The sequence below is a fragment of the Syngnathus floridae genome, chromosome 7 (genome assembly GCF_059516105.1).
Source record: "Syngnathus floridae isolate MCC-2025c chromosome 7, RoL_Sflo_1.0, whole genome shotgun sequence".
Classification (NCBI taxonomy): Eukaryota; Metazoa; Chordata; class Actinopteri; order Syngnathiformes; family Syngnathidae; genus Syngnathus; species Syngnathus floridae.
In genome coordinates, this window is record NC_142419.1 from 9,333,551 (window position 1) to 9,349,732 (window position 16,182).

General features: G+C 41.0%; 1 protein-coding gene across 4 annotated transcripts in view; it reads right to left on the reverse strand.

The window, feature by feature from the left end:
• kirrel3b (kirre like nephrin family adhesion molecule 3b) overlaps positions 1-16,182 on the reverse strand; it is a 259,565-nt gene that overhangs the window by 58,939 nt on the left and 184,444 nt on the right. The window lies entirely within an intron of this gene.

The following is a 16,182-nucleotide window of genomic DNA, read 5'->3' on the forward strand; positions in this document are numbered from 1 at the left end:
AGACAACCCTGATTATAAGACGACCCCCTCTTTTACAAGACTCAAGTTTGATAAAATAGTTTTTAAACACCAAATGTAATTTTTATACAGAAAATAATTACAGTACACCTGAAACAAATGATTATAACAATATTTTCGAGAGTAAAAGCATGGTATTTTGCCTCATTCAAATCACCATTTTCTGTTATCTCTTCTCTTATTTTCTTCTCTTTTCTTTCTTACCACTATTTTTATTTTTCTTCGTGCTACCGCTATTTTTATTTTTATTCTTCGTGACAGGGGTTCGCTTTGGCCTGGGGAGTTAAGATCAGCATTCGCTTTAAAGATATCTGGCGCCGTCTGGCGTTGTGAATGGGTATAATGTCTAGACCCCGAATGTAAGATGACGCCCACTTTTTCAGTCTTATTTCAATGCAAAAAACACCGTCTAATATTCGGGCCAATACGGTATTTAAATCCTGCCCATGTGTTTCTCCTGGTCGCCGTCTACTGTTGCTTTCCGTCCGTATCCGCGCCTAGTGTTCCTGTCCTGCTCGTCCATTTCCCCCCGGTCTTGTGTGGAGGCTCACGGTCAGAATCTGTTCGGTGTCCGAGTGGACTTCTGTTTGCCTGTCTGCTGGCCGTGAGTCTCTATCCCGCCTGTGTCTTTGTTTGCCCACCCCCCTTCCCTTCAATAAACCCTGTTCCAAGCTGCATTTGGTCGTTGCACCATTCCATCTGTAGCACGCACGCACGCACACACATACAAAATCATACAAAATCAACTCGAGACTCCTGATATTGGCAGAAACAAAAAGGCTTCCAAGACTCAGATTGAACAAATGGACAAGTTTTTCTTTTTTATCTTCAAACAAATACACAGTTTATTCCCCTTGAAGCCAACATTGAGAAAGCTAAATGGATATTGAGGTCTGCTTGATTTAACTGGAATCCAAACAATTGCTGTCACTCCTTGACTAAATGACCCAGGTTGGCCTTTAAGTGTATCAGTGAAAGTGGACTCAAGTAGTGATGGATCACTCACTAGTCTACAACAACCTCACTGGAAGAGACCAGTGGCCCAATGTGATCAGCCGAGGGAATTAGTCCCCCCCCCATGGCCAATCTCTATGGTTAAACAAAGATTTGTGAAAACTGGTTGAGGAATTATGTGATCTTACCGTCTAAAAAAAATTCAATGCAAAAAATGACCATGGCCGCAATTGGCTAGTCAGTCCAATGTGTACGATGTTTTGTCCAAAAACAACTCCGATTGTCCCTAGCATGCCAGCAACCCGAATGAGGAAAAGCAGGTTGGAGAGAGACAAATGGCCATGGATAGGCAGTTGCAACGGGATATGATCAGACCTTCCAATTTGGAAGGGGCTCTTGATTATAGGAGTTGAGAGTCTACAGAATAGAACAATCTTGTTGGTTTATGTGTGCAAAGCAGCACAAATAGGACTTCATGTGCATATACCACCCACAGGGAGAGGAGATTAGTGACACTATCAGATAAATGTTTTGCTCAGCAATTTGGATTTGCTAAATCATGCATTATGCTTTTTTTCCCATGTGTTTGATAAAACATTATCTATCATCACAGTTACCTTTTCCCCGTAAGAAACCCCACAGATTTCTACAATGATTGTTTGCCAACCCTATTTAGTTCACAAAGACAGTCAAGGTCATAGTCCTCAGTTTGCTTTTTTTGTCATTCACAGGCAATCGTATTTAGAACATTTCAAAGATGGATTTGATGTAACCGCAGATTAAATCTTCAAAGATTATAAATTATTCTGCCATAAAACAGCAGGAGATCAGCACAGCCATTATATGAAATATTTAATACTGGAATGTTGATGGACATCTACATCAAAGGTTAATATTGGGAGAAAATGATGAAATGATTGTCTATAAATATAATTATTCAAGCAGACTCAAAACAATTATATGCCCTGGCGAATATGCCCAGTCCAACAGAAGCCTTAATAAATAAAGAAATAAATGAATAAATGACCCACGCCTTATACATACTACTTCGTTGGGAGCTATCACATATTAGCTTTGCAACAATTCAATATTGTCAACTTATTGTTGCCCAAAATATTCAAAAATGTCCTTTAGATTTGAATAACTCATCGTGGGGCATATTTTAATATAATTTAACAGTTGTTGACTGTTTTGTTTTTGTTGCCCAAAATATTCACAAATGTCCTTTAGATTTGAATAACTCATCGTATAATTTAACAGTTTTTGATAGTTTTGTTTTTCATCTAATCCACCTGTAATAGTGACCGCAAGTTACAAGTTGTAAGAAATGACAAGTGGTTCATTGCATCAATTGAATATGTTAATCACTGTAATCATATAGATCAACTAGATGATCCAAAGTGGATGGACATCAAGGCCAAAAAATGTTGACAGGGAGTTATTCCTGTGGGCTGCAGACTTTACACACACCCATATTTTTGACACAAGCTGGTACTTTGCATTGCCTGTTGTTGTTTCACTTCAGATAATTTGTTTGCTGTTGGATAGCTGTTGCCATTTCAGCACATGCCAGGGCTATTTTCTCCTTAGGGCTAACTGCCCCCAAATTCATCGCTGAAGTCAATCAATTCAGCTTGGAAATGATGTTTATAGTCACACATTCAGGCCAGAGAAATAATCAGCATGTTGCCTGTGCACCATGTGGCCATGCAGCACTAAAGCTTAGGCCAAGATCATTATCAAAAACTATTATCCCCCTGCTCTCGCCATTTACTAACAGCTATTTGGAGGTATGGCTTTCGAATACATCTAAGGGGATATTTTACAAGCTAGACGATTGCAGGACTTGGTTGTTTTCAGCTTTGAAATAAACAACAGGGCAGAAAGAACAATACTAAAAAAAAAAAAAAAGAAACCCTTCATAATCTTTCGCAGCAGGGGCATCAGCAGGTTTTGTTTGAACCACATTGCACAAAAAACAAAAACACATACTTTCAAAGTGGGATTATTGTTTCATATGAATATGTCTCTTCTGACTAAAGCTCGCCAATTTGCATCCTCCCAATTCTTCCCTCTTTTCCACAAATGTCTATCCTTGTCTTTCAATCTCCAGACCCTGATTAGTCATAAATCCAGTGTGCATCAACCCACTCTGCACATGGAATTCTGATTGTGCCGCGTAATTATGGACAGCAAAATCAGTGCGGTTCCAAAATTTATCCATCCTTTCATGTTTGTGAAAGTATACCTTTGCCTTTCATTCAAAAAAGATTTGGAACATTCACCATATCTGGGGCCATTAAATTTACTCTTCCGTCAATTACGTTTTATGATATTATAAAATTACAGTGTGCAAGAGCATGGGCTCATCACATAAGTTAACCAGTAATTCTTATTAATTAAACACATTTGATGATCTGTGACCATGTGCTAGTAAAAGTATAAATAACGAAAATAAGATTATTTTACTGATATTTAGCACACGCCATTCATATTACGTATTATTGAGGAATGAAACATAACTGTGTATGGGGGGGGGGGGGGGGGGGGGTTGGACATCAAAACGTATTTGGCAATATGTGGGGTGGGGGGTGAACGGCCCTGAGATGAACCGGCCATTTGGGAATCGCACGAAATTCTCGATGGCCATTACCACTGCTGTTAACTACTAATTAACTAGATGGTGGTTTTAGTAATTTGGAACAAAACTTTCTTGCAACAAGAAAAGTACAGGCAAAAGTTTGGCAAACATTTGGGACCTTGAACTAACCATGATGACCTCTGACATGAGCACATGCGTTGCCTTTGAAAACACTCACAATCATTCGCCGTTCAAGATAGAGCCTTAGACATATGTTGGCATTTTCATTAAATTGGCCAATTTACAAAGATTTTCTGATCAAACACTATAAGCTTACAAAGTGCACATGAAAAAAACAAACAATGAAGCAGTGCCGATCTGACATTTACTCGGTTGTAAAAGCAGTCAATAATTCTGATGAAAGTGACATGCCTCAAATGAAAATACTTTGCCAGCCATAACAAAAGCACGAGGCATGCAAGTACTGTACACAATGGGAGTTTTAAATTGCATTGGTAAACGGTTAGGCCAAACAAAGCCCAGAAACTGCCATTAACACTGGCTGGGAAGTAATAAAATATACACAAGTCCAGATAAATTTCAAGCCACCAAGAGGCAAGATGCAGCACTGACAAAGCATTTGCCAAGGAACACATTTTACATCCTTTGTAGTGTTTATTGAAATTATTATCATCTTTTCTAATTCAATTCTGAAGCTGGACTTGAAAACATTCCAATCTGCCTCTGGCCAAGCTTTCAGCAGAAACTGTGATATGGAACAAGGCCCAATCCTTCAGTGAAACTAGGTTTTTGTTACACTCATTAATATCAAAATTTGAGCTCTTCAATGTAGCTGCCAACAACAATGGCTAATAATTATGAATAATTCACGAGGCCCTATCGCTCACATTAGAGCAGACATGTATTGTAGTGACTTTATCTTCCTCATCATTGTGTTTAAATCCTCCCATTTTGCCCATCCCCTTGTAACACACATTGAATGCCGAGTGATAACACAATTCGCCTATCTGGAATATGACGCCTGTCATTAGGAGCAAAATGTGTCAGCGGCAATGCAAATTCATGACGCTGGGAAGACAAACACGGGTGCTGCTGCAAGTCGTATTTATTCCATTTCTCACACTGTGCATTAGTGGTGCATGACAGTTGCCAAGGCACAATCAAGATGAATCACCTCAGATGATGACTTCTATAAATTACAAATGGCAACAGCAGGAGGGCCTCCGAGGCACACACTTTATCATTAGCTACGCGGCCAGAGGAAGTGAGATTTCATGGACATCAGAGACTTGAATATCATGGGCCGCAAATGGATTATTACATCTCTTCCGGCTGCATTTTTTCAGACCGCTTCCATAGATATTGTTCCAAAGGTCATAAGGTATCCATTGAAATGAAATCCTCAAATAAGAGCATAAAACAAACAAATCCTGTAAGTCTTTGCATGAAGTGCACCCGCCTTAAGCCTTCACCGGGCTTGTGTGATCTTTGTCTCACCGCTGATTGTAATTATCATCATAGAGCCACAGCTCTTGTCTCCACAGTAATTCATACATTATATTTAGCATAAATGGAAGCCACGTAACTCCTCTTGGTAGGTATTGATTAAAAGAGTGCAGGCAAATGAATCCAGTCACTTTTCAAAACGACAGTACATTTTCAGGCATTACTTCTACCTAATGGCAAGAGGGGTGGAGAGCATAAAAGGGATGCAAATGAGGGACGGCCAAAGAGAGTATAAGGCGTTTAGGAGATTGCTTCTGATGGAAAAGGAAACGTCTCTTCTGTCTCTCGGCTCTATCCTTACATCATTTCTTTGTCAACTTACACCTCTTCATTGCCTCTCCCGCTGGAGTATTTGTGGCAGCATTTGTTGGCAGGACTCAATTCCACGTGGGCTATTGCCCTAGAGGAAACACGCAAGTGTTTACCGAGCATCTAGGCACTTGAGGATTTGCAAGGAAAACTTGTTTGTGAGAAGGAAAATGTTGAGGGGCTTTTAGAATGGGGGACACTAGGACTGTTCATATTCATTAAGGAATGATGAGTCTTTCATAAGGTCCCAGGAGATTAAAATGATGTAAAATTGAGAATCGTTTGGTTCAACGGGACATGTAGCATCATGCCCTTTACTTCAATAATACTTCACTGGTATAGAATGTAGTTGTTTAAAGGTGCCATAGATTGAATGGGAATTAATGGATAATATGGATCAAAATGCATTGAGGGGCTTGATACTACATCTAATGCACTTACACCTCTTCATTGCCTCTCCCGCTGGAGTATTTGTGGCAGCATTTGTTGGCAGGACTCAATTCCACGTGGGCTATTGCCCTAGAGGAAACACGCAAGTGTTTACCGAGCATCTAGGCACTTGAGGATTTGCAAGGAAAACTTGTTTGTGAGAAGGAAAATGTTGAGGGGCTTTTAGAATGGGGGACACTAGGACTGTTCATATTCATTAAGGAATGATGAGTCTTTCATAAGGTCCCAGGAGATTAAAATGATGTAAAATTGAGAATCGTTTGGTTCAACGGGACATGTAGCATCATGCCCTTTACTTCAATAATACTTCACTGGTATAGAATGTAGTTGTTTAAAGGTGCCATAGATTGAATGGGAATTAATGGATAATATGGATCAAAATGCATTGAGGGGCTTGATACTACATCTAATGCACAGACACTTCAGTCATGTTTACATCCTTGTTCCTATGTTACTTTTTTAAACCTTGCCTCTATTGAAAAGAAATTGTGTTACAGAGGCTTAATGTTTTCTTACAAATGGGCAATGGTTTAGGAGTATTTGAGTGAATGGATGGTTACCAGTGTAAGAGTGAAAGAATTTCAAAAATGCATTAGACCAAAATGCTGGAAAGAAAATTCTCCGTTTCTCACGGGATACAGCAGCTAATGATTTCAATTCTATTGTTGGAGTTGAAATTGTAACTATGCACTTAGTGTATTCTCATTATAGTTTGAGAAATATCTTAAAAATATACTCACAGTTAAATTTATTATCAATTATGAAAGACATGGCAATATAATCATACTATAAAGAGTGTGTCAGTGACGCGCATGTAAATTAAAAGGCATGGAAAATGCCCTGCTATGATGATAACAGCTGGCACTACCTGTAACATAAATGACTGACGATGAAAATAAATAGTTCATCACAGCAAAAGAAACACCAAATTGAAATGTTCCTTCAAGAAGGAATGTGGCACCATTAACAGTAAGGCTTTTTCTGGGCTTTCTGTAAAATCCCCACCCTCCCTACAGTGGAGACAACCATTTGCCTCTCATCCTCCTCAACTATTTGCTTCCCTCAAAGACAGCCTCACCTCGTTCTTCATTGTGAGCTGCTGTGACATTGAAAGAGACCCCTAATCAAAACATTTCTCTTTCTTTCAGATGGCGCACAGACCGGTGAATGAGAGCTGACTCCAGGGGGAGACATATTTGTCCCAATCAGGGCCTCATCTCCCTGTCCCCGCTGGGCGAGTGTTTCATCTCGACAGCCCACTGATGAATCCTCCACTTAGCCTTGATTTGGAGTAGCAGCTCGCGACCGCCAAAGTGCCAGGTTAAATCACAAGTGACAGCGGCCCAGCCATGGCCATTACACAAAGTGCCTTTACATTAATGCATGTAAACCTAACAAATATGATGTGTCTTATCTATTGTCAAGTGAGTGAAGATTACATTTTTGTACCTTCAACGTAGAGTTACATTGTTTTTGTGTACACACCTGAAAATTGCTGCATGGCTTCCTTATTGCAGGTTTTAATCGTATTTCAGTGAGATAAACAAAAAGGATTTGACAAATTCCAATTAATTATTAAGTAGCATTTGCCGTCTTTCTTGTTGAATGAGATATCTGGAAAAACAGTGCTATGTCGAGGAGTGGAGAAAAAAACAGGTTCATGAGGCAAAATCGGAAGTTAATTTTCCCATCACTAACGGAAACTAAGTACATTTTAGCTTCAGTTTTCATTAGTTTTGTTAAAGTAAAATGTGCAGAACTCCGCTATAGGAATAAACTTTCAATTTTACATAAATATTAAAACTAGAGCAATCATATGAATATGTCACCAAATCGCAAGTGAAGTCATTATACTTCTAAAGGTTGTTTATTCACGCAGGCTCACATATTAGATATCTTGTTAAAACTTGTGACTGGTACGTGTAATTAGCAATAAGATGTAGTAGGCATTGTTTCAACTTATTCCAAAACATAGGCCCAAAAGGCTGTGCATAAATCCTTCTTTGGTGTCAAGTTAGTTCATCAATACTTATTCAGACTGTTGAAAAATCTATCCGCTCAAAGCCTTTGTGTATCCATTAGGCATTTCACCACCGCCTCACAAATGCTACTGCACTGAAGCAGTCACGGCTCTCTGAGAGGTAACAGCTCAGGGGAGGGTTACTGAGCCGTTGTGTCATTTTCAAAGGATGATGGAGGGATTCAATGGGAGACCCACAACATTCATATTTTCCTCTTGTGTCTGCCAGACCAACCTTGGTTAAACGTCAAGAGTGGGATAAATCTATCAGTGCTTTCATTTGCTTTCAATATTTCCACACACTGGTAAAAAAAAAACGAATGAAAAGGAATAGCTATTTAACAACCTCAGTAGTGCCATTGGGGGACTATTGAACTTAACACCTGTCTGGTTAGTAGGTTGTAAACTGTCAGCAGCTTCTCCCATAAAAACAGGTCGGTGATGGTGAAGATCATAAATGTTGAATTCGCCCAGATTTTAGCCATTTGTGCAGGCCATTTATGTTGCATTAGTCAAATATGTACACTAGTGATGAGGAAGGGCCCCTCAGGCTACGTAGGTAACCTGTCAAATGCTGCAAAGCTGTTCGAATGAGGCATTATCGAGGTGACGAAGAAAGCACTGACATAAAGAAGGAGTCACAGGAACTACTGGCACATAATGGCACACCTCTGCTAAAAGGACACTATCACAAACAAGGATAAAGAGATCCATTTCAGTCTGTGAGATGCCATTATACATGCCAACAGAGAGCTAAGCATGCACTCTATTTTTAAGTGCATATGAGGCAGTAAGCAGGCAATAACTGCTCTAATTTGATCTGAAACCTCCCAAAAGCCGTTCTTGGGCATTTGTCCTTAAATGATTTTCAAGAGAGGTGTAGAAAATGTCTCTTAAGCGGTGAAAATGAGAAGGAACTATTGCGCGTTTTAAAACGGGTATGTGATTTTTATAATAGGCAAGTGCACCGGATGAAATTGACTGCCTGCTCAGTCTGTACATCACGGACGGGCCCTGAGTTAAAAGCACAGCGGCATATCCTCTGTTCCTCTCCCAGACTTCCACTTTTACAGCAGTACATCATCAAGCTCCAGACAGCCCACAGCGCATCACATCCCCCCTCCGCCCCGAATACCCAACATCCCCATTCGCCTTGGACGTGCTTTCACACTCACTGTCACCCCGTACACAACACCTCTTTCATGGAAATCTCTCAATCAAAGCTTCATTTGCATTCCAAAGCAGCACTATACAGCCGAGCAGAGGACATAAAATCACATCTGCCTTCATATAAATAAATGGCGGATTCAGAAAATGGTGTAAAAATGATGTAAAAGCGAGAGCTGGCAGAGGACTAAGCTTGACATATTTTATGCCATTTACAGTACATTAGCAAACGCCATCAAAGTGCACAGCTGTGTGAGGCACAGTAGTCATAGGATTTAGGGCGACTTAGGGCAATAATATAAATGGGAGGGTAACGATAAGAAAAGGTTTGCCAGAAATAATGTGGGCAAAAGGCCCAGAAACTAATTGAAAAAAAAAAAAAATCAACAAATTGTAATTCTGTTTTTTTAAACAGTCATTTATCAAATGACCTATGGTACATGGAAATCAACTCATCAGTAGAAGTAGAACTTCAAGAGCTATAAATCATCCTCTTGGCAAACAAATAAAATCAATTTAGTTTATAAACAGAGGTAACACAGTTTTAGTTTTTGGAACCTAAACAATAAATAAATAAATGGAAATCTTAAAGTGAGTCCTGTGGAGCAGCTGAGTGGATGTAGCCATGAGTCCTGTTGGCTCACAGTAGGAAAGCTCTGAAATCTTTCCCAGTGGGTTCTCCAATTACTTCTGCTTCCTCCCACAGGAAAATAAAAGTATAAATAATACTTTTTATATAGTATAGATATAAATATAGTATATATATATGATTTATGTGGCGGAAAACAATATGGAATCAAAAATGTGACACAGGTAAAATATTTTATGTTATGACCTTCCACCAAACGATTGACTCCAACCTTATTTTCTGTCAACCTTCTTCAAAAAGGGAGTTTCATTTTTACTTTTCGGAAAGAGTATAGCAATGGGTATTAGGAAATTTATCACAAAAGAGTCGTTTCCGCACCGACTTTTTCTTTTGCTGTTGTCATTCTTGTACGCCTTGTACATGTCTTGGTGGGTGGGCAGATCCGGCTGCTTGCTTGCTTTTTAGTGCTGCTCAGTCACACGGCAGACGGCGGTGGGTGTGGGGTAGGGGTTATTAAATTGCGCCTGCTTGGCACTGAGACCGAAGCAGCAAGCCCGGCAACATTGCTACCACCTGTTTGACGAGACTACAGTTGTGCATACTAGACTGGAACGAAACCACTGTATTGATTTCATCTCGCCAGTATCAATACAACCTTGATACCGACTTGATATTCATATTATTTGTCTTTGGAATGATCCACCCAAAGATTATTGTGTTGCTGAACAGGATGAATCGCAAGATTGAAGTGTCAAGTTCGGGACACAGCTCTGGCCCACCACCTTATTTTGCATCCCCCCCACACAATATGATTTGTCTACTTTAAGTTTTTTGTTGAATGGGTCTGTTCTTTTCAATTTGGCAGAAAATGATGAAAACGTTCAACTTATACGTATGTCTTACAAGTCAAATTTCAGGATTGAATTAAAATTTACCGTAGACTTTACAGGTGAAATTAATTTGACCTCTCTAAAGTTTTGAAGGCGCCTGTCCAACTGTTCAATATTTCATTCGATATCTTAGAATTTTTACTTATTTGCCTTTCTGTGAATCTTCCAAGTGAATCCCCAGGCCCCATGGGAATGTCTTAACCGCCTGAGCTACTGACACCCCTTGCGGTACTTGTAATAGAAAGGTTCAACCACACATTGACTGTTGCACCGGTGTCAATCGGTGTCAACACACCCAGGCTGGACGGGGACGATCCTGTAATTTGTACAGTGATGGGGAATCAGAGCCAGAATAGAGAAGTTGTCAGCGGATCATAGCAGAGGCTTGATGCCGAGGTTCAGGTACCTCTAATCTCAGGTTAGTGTCTCCTAGCTCTCTTACTCTCCCCTGGTGCAATTCGACACATCTAACAACTCAGCAGTCTAGTTATTTGACTCTATAGACATAAAAAGAGCCCCATTCGAAACCGTTCATCTCCCTTTTTTAAACCCCCCTTGAACCCTCTTCTTTTTTTGCCAACAGCAACGCCTGAGGCCATAATTCAGATCCCAGTGGTGTAAGAGCTTTGAACCCCGATACTGTTCCCTATGCTACCGCTACAATTTTACCCAAAAATATTTCTACCATGTGCAAACTAATTTCAATATGTCTGGCATGTAAATTGCCAGAAGTCGTTCTGCAGTTATGGAGTTGATGTTAGCGGCTTTGTAAATGAACTCCATAGTCTTTACATGAGGAAGTGACTGCTTTCACACACACGACATGCAGTTTTATTCAAGTCTTGTCTAATTGGATATCTGACTTTTTTTCTTATAATAATATTCTGACATTGCTTTGAAAAAATAAAGAGTTAAAAAAAACCACTGATCTCTATATTTATATTTTCTAATTTTCCATTATCAATTCTTAGCCAAATTTGTTTCTCATTTGGAAATCTTGGGCGGCCACAGTCAACCGATGATTAGGCTTATGGACACCTTTGGACTTAGTCTTAATTAGCTCATTGGGTATAAAAACATATTAAGGCAGAACACAGAAGCTAAGTCATTGAAAAAAACCAGACAATTCCAGTTGCGAGAATGAGTCCTCACTCAAGATTTATAATCCCAGATTATATTCCATGAAACTCCTATTTGAAAATCTTCGTGAGCCAAAGCAGGTGCCGAAAAGTACTTACTCAAGACTCTTCGCACGTAAAGGTCTTTTTGTCATTTTTCACTTTTACTGGACAGTTCCAGTGTCCTCCCGCATGATCTTTTTGTTTTGCCTGAACTGCACTCATCGAGTTAACCTTGCTTATAACCTTTATCTGGAGTTGCCTGGTTAGTCCAGGATTTTGTAGCATTCCTGGGCAAGATGTCAGTTGAGAACTCAGGAAAAATAAATCTGCAAGGCTCCCACACAGGCATATGTTGAAACTGCCTTCCCAGCCCAGCAACATGTAGATATAACTAACATGACCTCAATGGATTGGCTCTTTTGTTGTAATAAATGGAGATAATGTTAGGATATAAAAGGTCAGGTTAAGTGAGATAGGCTTGACAATGTAACCTTTAACAAATGAGTCCTCACTGTGAAGACATCCCACTGTTACCACACAGAACATGTCAGAATACTTGCACTGATAGAAGACCACTTACTTAAACTGTGCTAAGTAGGCTCAATTTAGTCACTAGAGAGACAACAAATTATTCTCCAAGTCGCTCAGTTGTATTTAACTTTTTAGTGTAGTATGATAGCATTTCATCTTCAAGAACTGTTTCTAAACATTTATTGGGGCACATTTTTCATTTAACTAATTTGTACTCCTGTTATCAACAACAAATTCCTCTGCCCCATTTTACAGTGATTTATTGGAATAAAACCCGGGTATTTATGATGAACACTTTGGCCTACTACGCAAATATGTTTTAGTTGGTCATGATGGTGGCAATTTTTTGAAACCATTTTTTGATGTAGTACTATGGGTAAAACATTTGAGAAACACTACTCTACAATCGTGAGTTAGTTTCAAGGAATTTAACAGCATTAATCAGCAAACTGACAACACCCACCTTGAAGAAAAAGAAAATAATTGTAACAAATATTACCTATTCACTTTTCACAATCAAATAATTGCTAAACCAGACTGACAGAAGGCCATTAAATAAATAAAATAAATGTGAGCAATTTTCAAATTTTACAGCATGATACCGACTTGACTAAGCTTGACTAGTTTAGTCACCTTAGCCTGTGAGAAACACATAATTCGTGTAACTCACCTTAAGTAAATTTCCCCCAACACAGTCACGTCAAGGAAGATTAAATCCTAAATTCAAAAATAGGAAACATCAATCTCATCTCTAAGAATATACCAGAGCATGACTTTCTCAACACAATGTGAAAATCAAGTGCCAAACAGTGCCTTGAATGTCACCATCTTTCCAGTCCTAATCCTGTTACAGATGCATTTATTGATCAGTATTAATCCTATCAAAGGCTGTGTGCCTAAAAACACAAATACACACGTACAAAAACACATTTTGTCCATGGATGTGTGCTAGTGTATGTGTTCAGAGATTTGAAGGTTGTTTGTCGTGCTGAGCGGCAGACAAAAAACAAACCTTGAGAAGTTGAAATAACTTGATTGTTTATGTGGATTACATCGTCTTGTGTGCACGAAGGAATCCCTTATTGCAGTGCTGCTGAAAGGAAAGCATCTTGATAATCACAGGATATTTGCAAAATAGTTATGGTTTCACAGAGCAAGGACTGTTTCAACTGTCCTATGATATTTGGGTGATGAGAGTCAATCAATCATTCAGCCGAATTTGAAATCTCTATATAAATGTATCTTTCTTCTTGTTTTCAAATGTTTCTTTTTCAGAACATATGCAGTAGTTTTGCCGTCTGTTGGCATTGTGACATTGAGAGCTTTGTCTGACAAAATTGAACATTTCATCTAAAGACGTAAGAGATGCATACATCTTTTTTTCTGTTCTTCCTTCTGACCTTCTCCAAGTACATCATTTGTTATCATTCACACAAAAGTCCCCCTACTCCAATGTCTTCAAAGTGATTTTTTCCCCATGATGTGACAGATCATGAGAATTTCAGAAAAGTAACAAAGTAATCCAGTGATCCACATTTTATGCTGCAAGACAGCAACTGACTTTTTGGACTGTTCTAATTGAGCTTTGACACTGCTAAAGAAAGACTGACAAAGATGAAGACAGAGATATTACACCTACTCATTATTTACTAGCCATTTAGCAGGAAAGCATGATTAAAAAGAAGCAAATGAAATGTAGTGAGAAGAGTGACGCTGTCATGGCGATATATGGATTTGTTTTGCTTTATGTTAGTCTTGCACGGTGACAAAACAGATGGTAGGCAAATAAAGATATAGGGCAAGGCAAACAGGGGTTTTAGTGAGACTACAAAACCTGAAAAATAATCATGCCATTAAGTAAATGTTAATTAATGTTTTAATGTTATTATAATTTATGTTGATGTGATACTGTATCTAGTGACTAGTCCAAGGTGCACCCCTCTCTCAAAATCTGTTGTCAAAGGTTCCATCTCATTTGTGATCCTAAACGGTCTGAAACGGTGAAAAAGAAATAATAAAGAAAGGTAATCGTGTCCAATGGGTAGCATTAATGGCATTACATTTGACTGCTTTCAACTTTGAAATTTACAATTCACCTTGGGCTAGTAAATTGAAGTGGATTGGCTTAACTAAAATGTGATACAGATTATAGTAGCAGTGTGTTTTCAAAATATTACTCAAAACTTGATTTGACTATGACCTTAATAGTGCTTGGACTGAGTAAGTACCAATATTTCAACACCAGGCAACTGTGTAACCCCTTCACTACAACTCCCAAAGGTCAACAGTGCCTTGAATATTTGAGCTGTCACGAATGAACCAATCAAGGCAAAGCACATCCTTTGGAAACAAAGTGGTATGCAAAGATCAAATCCATCCGTCCGTCCGTCCGTCCGTCCGTCCATCCATTTTCAAGGACAGCAAGGACGCTCGTAGCCTTTGGTGGGGCATTCAGACCATCACGAACTACAAGCCCGCGCCGAGGAGCTGTGAGGGCGACATCCGTCTGCTGAACGATCTGAACCGCTTCTTTGCTCGCTTCGAAGCCCAGAACAGCACTTGCCCGCTGAAGACCACTACCCCCCCACACGAGCAGCCCCTGCGCCTCTCTGCCGACGGTGTGAGGAGGGCGCTTGCCGCTATTGACACCCGTAAGGCGGCGGGCCCTGACAACATCCCGGGTCGAGCGCTGAAGGACTGCGCTGGGGAGCTGTCGGGTGTCTTCACGGACATCTTTAACGTTTCCCTGCAGCAGGCCATCGTCCCCTCGTGTTTCAAGGCTGCCACCATCGTTCCTGTGCCGAAGAAACCTGCACCGTCCTGCTTCAATGACTACCGCCCCGTGGCACTGACGCCCATCATCATGAAGTGCTTTGAGCGGCTTGTCATGGAGCACATCAAATCCGTTCTCCCCCCCACCACTGACCCTTTCTAGTTTGCGTACCGTGCCAAGCGGTCCTCTGAGGATGCCATCTGCTCTGCCCTCCACTCGGCCCTCACCCACCTGGAGAGAAATGACTCATATGTGAGGTTGCTGTTTGTGGAATTCAGCTCTGCCTTCAACACCATTGTGCCGCAGCGACTCATCTGCAAACTCGACGAGCTAGGCCTCAGTACCTCCCTCTGCAACTGGCTACTGGACTTCCTCTGTCAGAGGCCTCAGGTGGTGCGTGTTGGCGACAAAATCTCCGCCAGCATCACGCTGAGCACGGGGGCCCCCCAGGGCTGCGTGCTCAGTCCATTGCTCTTCACCCTGCTGACGCATGACTGCACTGCGACCTACAGCGACAACCGCATAGTGAAGTTTGCTGACGACACGACTCTGGTGGGTCTCATCACGAAGGGCGACGAGACTCGGTACAGGTCGGAAGTTGACCTTCTGACCACGTGGTGCAGGGACAACAACCTCCTGCTGAACGTCAACAAGACCAAGGAAATCGTTGTTGACTTCTGGAAGGGTCACACAAAACACCTGCTGCTGATCATCGACGGTGCTGTGGTGGAGAGGGTGAGCTGCACCAAGTTCCTGGGGGTGCACATCAGTGAGGACCTCTCCTGGTCCGCAAACACCTCGTCACTGGCAAAGAAAGCTCAGCGCCGCCTGTACTTCCTGCGGAAGCTCAGGCGTGCATGTGCTCCTCAGGCAGTCCTGTCTACATTCTACCGTGGCACCATTGAGAGCGTCCTCACCAGTTGCATCGCTGTCTGGGGTGGTAACTGCACTGAACAGAACTTGAAGGCCCTGCAGCGCATAGTGAATACGGCTGGTAAGATTATTGGTGCTTCGCTCCCCTCCCTGAAGGACATTTACACCTCCCATCTCGCCCGCAAGGCAACCTCGATTGCGAGAGATGTGAGTCACCCGGCTCACTCTTTGTTTGACCTTCTGCCCTCTGGGACGAGGTACAGGAGCCTGCGCTCCCGCACCACCAGACTCGCCAACAGCTTCTTTCTCCAGGCTGTTAGGACCCTAAACTCGCTACCCCCTTCTGCGTAGCGTGCGGCACTGTTGCGCTATTTTCTGG